Raw genomic sequence first — 5425 nt, forward strand, 5'->3', positions numbered from 1 at the left:
TCAGGGATCATGACCTGAGGCGAAGGCAGACGCTTAACGACTGAGCCACCCAGGCGCCCCTATAAGCTACTTCTTAAATTTGGAGCACACACACAATAATTTTTCATTATGGCTGGATGTATTTAATGATTTATTACTAAGAATTCCTGTATAGCTTGGATCTTTGTGTAAATTTTCCAACAACCTAGGATTCCTGTGCCATTCAAATGGCACAATTAAACTCTCACACAATGAATACTAGAGTCAGCCTAGTTGACTTTCGCTATTGCTTCTTAATGACACATTATGCATGTACCAAACATTGGTTATCTGGTTTCTCTGAATTAAAGATTTTTTGTTGGCTTCATCCTAGTCAGGCCACACTGTTCTTCAAAGAACACAGTCATTCTCTCGGTGCTGAGTTCTGACATATGTTTTTAATATTGCAATTATTATATTCTGCCTTCAGATTCACACATATTTATCCTTTCCTGCTGCTAGCAATAGGATTTGTTCCAGCAACTTCTACCTGAGAGACCCATATATGCTCTCCCACAATCTTCCCCATTCCTCAGACAGGTCAAGCTGTCTGTCTATTTCAAACCTTAAATTAAGAAGTGCTTAATTTCCTTCCCTTCTCCAGAGCCTCATCCTCTGCAGGGGGGCAACACTCAGTGATTTATGTGGATCCAAACTTAGCGTGCTGTGGTAGCCTTCATGCAGGAACTTGAATGGAACTTCCCTCACATCCTCTCCTCATGGAGGGCATCCTTGGTGATTCCAAGATGACTTGCAGTTTATGTATGCATCCTCATTAACTACTCTCTTTAAAGAAAACGAAATGCAAACGCACACAGGTATAACTTTGCCAAAATACACCCTCTGGTAGTTTCCTCACAGTAATCCTCTGCCAAGTGCCTGACAAATTTATTTTGGCACCGGTTACAAGATGTCTTGATTTCAGAAAAATAAAATGTAAGAAATGTGCTACTTTGACTTTGGCAACATATTATGTAGAGTCACAACTTTCATATTATGTCCTCAAGCTGAATTTAGAGCTGTGGAATTATGCTGTGAAAGAAACTGAATGGGGGAAAATAAGAGATAAATGGTAATCTTGATTAGCATGTTCAACTCTGCTTACTCCTTAAGGGAATGTGACGCTGCTATCTACCCATCTATTCAAGCCAGGAAACTATGTATCATCAGACTTTTTCTGCTTTCTCGTTTTTTCCTGTCTCCCACATATAATGCATCACCGGATCTTGTCAGGTCTGTCTTCTAAATATGAGTCACATCAGTCTATTTCATTTCCATTTCCACTGATGTACTTCAGTCCATGCCACCAGCATCTCTGGCTTGAATTACTCTAATAGCCTCCAACTAGAGTCTCTGCCTCCAGTCGTGTTTACAAATCAAATCCATTTTCCACACGGTAGCCAAAATATTATTTTTAAAGTACAAATCTGATCATGTCACATCTCTGGTAAACTATGTTATTGGCTCCCCAGTGTTCCCAGAGTGAAACTCTATCTGGCTGACTAGATTTTTCATGTGGGCCCTATTTACCTTCCCAGCTTCAGCTTTTAGCGTTATTCTTCCCAAACCCTGTGATAAAATAAACTGAACTTTCCTTCAGGTAATTTAACACACTGTTCTCTTTGAATGGGATGTTCTTCTGCCTTCTCACTCTGTGAAGACCCAACTGATCCTTTTAACCCGCAACTTAGATGCCACTGTTACAGAAAAGTCTTATCTGACTCCTGAATTTGTTCCTGTACATGTCCCTAATATAACATTTATCATTTTGTATTGGGATTGCTGGTGTTACTAACCTATTTTTATTTGTAGGCTGTCTGGTGTCTCAGGTTGAAGGCAGTGGAAAGATGTATCGTATGGTCCCAAATTTATTTTAAATATTTTGCATTTCAATGTTATTAGGGTATATAATTGCCAATTTTCCAGTCTTCATTATTGCCTTTTCTTCTATACCTGCTCTACACATTTTAAGGAATCCTGCATTTCTTCTGGGTATATTTAATTTTGTAACTTCTATATCGCCATGTTAATTCTTTGGTGCCTTCCTTTGTTTAGAGTTATACCTCCTGAAATGTGCATAATGGCTGAGTGTGTCTCAAAACACATTACATGAATCCTGTCACAAGTGTAAGTTATACATAACTTATTCACAGTATCTATGGCTTATTTCCAAATAAATAAGCCTATCTGAAATTGTTAGACCTACATGTGCTGTTTCAGTTTTCATTGTGGTTATAAAGTGAATTCCTTAACCAATAATTATATCATTGTCCACACAGATAGTTTACAATAGACAGTCGTTATATTATTATTGGTGGGTAAAAAGGAATTTCAATATTTATAAATATCCTTGTGAAGATCTTGAGAATATAGAGTAATGCAATAAGTTTTTTCCTCCTGAAATTTGCTTAACTATGCCTATAACCTCAAATAAAACAAAAATATTCCATAAAATTTAAAGTATATTTTGTGGCCAACCACGTTGTTAACTAGATAAATGAGCTGCAATAATACTGGATCAAAATAGCTTAAATTCAGAATGATGATTACTTTTCAGAAGAATATTGTTTATAAAGGCTGGAAATTTGATGATTTACATGAAATAAATCAAAGTACTATGAACAATACTACTTTATAATTCTTTGATTATAATTAAAGCATGTAATTAACAAGTTTAACTTTTAAAATCTAATGTTTAGTTTTTTGCCCACTGTGTTAGGTTAGTGTTCTGTAATAATTCATTTACCTAGTATTTCTGAATGTGACTTTATTTAGAAATAGCATCTTTGAATATGTAATTTTTAAAGGATTTTAAGATGAAATCATCCTGGATTTAGGATAGGCCTTAAATCCAATGATTGGTATCCTTTATGAAAAGAGAAAAGCACCCAGATACACATAGAAAAGAAGGCATGGGATGGTAGGGGCACACACTTGTAAAGCTAAGGAATTCTGACAGCTACCAGAAACTAGAGAAGACAAGGAAGAATTCTCCCCTAGATCCTATGGAGGGAGTGTGGCTGCTGACACTTCATTTTGTACTTCTGGCTTCCAGAATTATAAAGGAATAAATTTCTGTTGTTTTAAACCACTCAAACAATGGTAATTATTATGGCATTCCTAAGAAGCTAGTATACCTATCATGCGCATAATCCTTTGAGGATATGTTTTATCTACATTCATTTTCCTATAATTTTGAACTTTCCTATTGAAAATCATTCTATGCTTTTGAAGGTATTCAGAGTTCAAACATTTCTATCTACAGTTTTCCAATACGATGTTCAACTACATTTTTAAAACAATGGCAGCATTTTATTTTCATCTTTACTAAATAAATGGTACCATGAGAAAAATGTATGCAGTTTTTAAACAACTATATATTATTTCCATTACCAGAGAAGTAGAGAAATTTTAAATACAACTAAAAACATTGTTCATTCAACTAAAGTGAAAATCAGGCTTATTTATTTTTTTCTTACAGTCTATTTAAATGTGGCATCTGCTTAATAATTTCAAGAGTTATAGATTTTTTTAGATGTTCTATTAGTGGAAGATCTACTGAAGCTTTGCAGTAAGGATGTATTTGAGCCTCATAATTAGGAATTATCATATTGTTGAAATCCATTATAATATTAGGAATTTGTTATTGCCTGAGTGTTTGTGTTTCTCCAAAATTCACATGTTGAAGCATTAATCCCTAATGTGATGGTATTTGGAGGTAAGATGGTATTTTGGGAGGTAATTTAGTTAAGATGAAGTCATAAGGGTGATACCCTCATGATGAGAGTAGTTCCTTTGTAAGTATAGGAGGAGACACAAGAGCTCTCTCTCCATCTGTGCATGTACATAAAAGAGGTCATGTTAACACACAGTAAGATGGTTGCCATATGCAAACAGGAAAAAGGGCCCTCACCAAAGCATTGAATTGGCCAGCACCTTGATCTTGGACTTACCAACCTCCAGAACTATGAGAAATAAATGTTTTAACAGCAGCCCAAACTGACTATGATAGTACTCTAATAATTTCAATTATTTCAGGCACAGATACCTAGCACAAATATCTGTTTTAAGTGTAAGTACTATGTTTAAGAGAATGAGTTATGGTGCTTAAACTCAAACATTAGCATGCATTGGAATCACCAGAGGACTTTTAAAAACATAGGTTGTTGGACCTTGCCCCCAAGTTTCTGATTCAGTAGATTTTTGGTTGGGATTCAAAAATTTGCTTCCCTACCCCTGGTGTGATGCTGTCCTGCACAGCTCTTCTGTGGAACAGTAGTAGTTTATTTACATTTGCCTTCTTTCCCACTCAAGTGTGTGCCGCCATCCCATGGACGATTGGATGGACATGGACCTAAGCCCCCTGAGTTCCCAGAACTATCTTTTCAGTTGTGAACTAAAGGCTGACAGAGATTATCACTTTAAGGTAGATAACGATGAAAATCAGCACCAGTTATCTTTAAGAATGGTCAGTTTAGGGGTGAGTGCAAAGGATGAATTGCACATTGTTGAAGCAGAGGAAAGGAATTACAAAGGCAGTCTAATTAAAGTCACACTGGCAACTTTGGAAATGTCAGTACAGCCAACGGTTTCCATTGGGGGTTTTGAAATAACACCACCTGTGGTCTTACATTGAAATGCGGTTCACGGCCTGTACATATTTGTGGACAGCACTTAGTAGCTGTGGAGGAAAATGCAGAGTCAGAAGATACAGAGGAAGAGGGTGTGAAACTCCATAGTTTATCTGGAAAAGCATTCTGCCTCTGGAAGTAGTAACAAGTTTCCACAGAAAAAAGTAAAACTTGCTGCCAGTGAAGATAATGGAGAAGACGATAACAACGATGATGATGATGATGAAGGATGATGATGAAATGATGATGATGATTTGGATGATGAAGAAGCTGAAGAAAAGCCTCCAGTAAAGAAATCTATGCAAGATACTCCAGCCAAAAAATACACAAAAACAAAACCAGAGTAGAAAAGTCTCAAAACCATCAACACCAAGATCAAAAGGTCAAGAATTTTTCAAAAAAACAGGAAAAGATGCCCAAAACACTGAAAGGACCTAGTCCCATGGAAGACATTAGGGCAAAAATGCAAGCAAATATAGAAAAAGCTGCCTCTCTTCCCAAAGTGGAAGCCAAGTTCAGCAATTATGTGAAGAATTGCTTCCAGATGACGGACCAAGAGGCTGTTTAAGATCCCTGGCAATGGAGCAAGAAGAAATTAAGAAATAGTTAAAACACTTTGCTAAAAATTTCCATCTTATTTCATTTCTGTAACAGTTGATATCTGGTTGTCATTTTTATAATGCAGAATGGGAACTTTCGCTACTGTGTCTGACACATGTTGTCCAGGTTCCATTGCCAAGGATGTGTTGTCCAAATTGCCTGTTTAGTTTTTAAAG

General features: G+C 36.4%; 1 pseudogene; it reads left to right on the forward strand.

The window, feature by feature from the left end:
- The first annotated feature begins 4348 nt into the window (after positions 1-4348).
- LOC110571244 lies at positions 4349-5217 on the forward strand (annotated as a pseudogene).
- The last annotated feature ends 208 nt before the right edge of the window (positions 5218-5425 follow it).

Source organism: Neomonachus schauinslandi, chromosome 2, assembly GCF_002201575.2.
Source record: "Neomonachus schauinslandi chromosome 2, ASM220157v2, whole genome shotgun sequence".
Taxonomy (NCBI): Eukaryota; Metazoa; Chordata; class Mammalia; order Carnivora; family Phocidae; genus Neomonachus; species Neomonachus schauinslandi.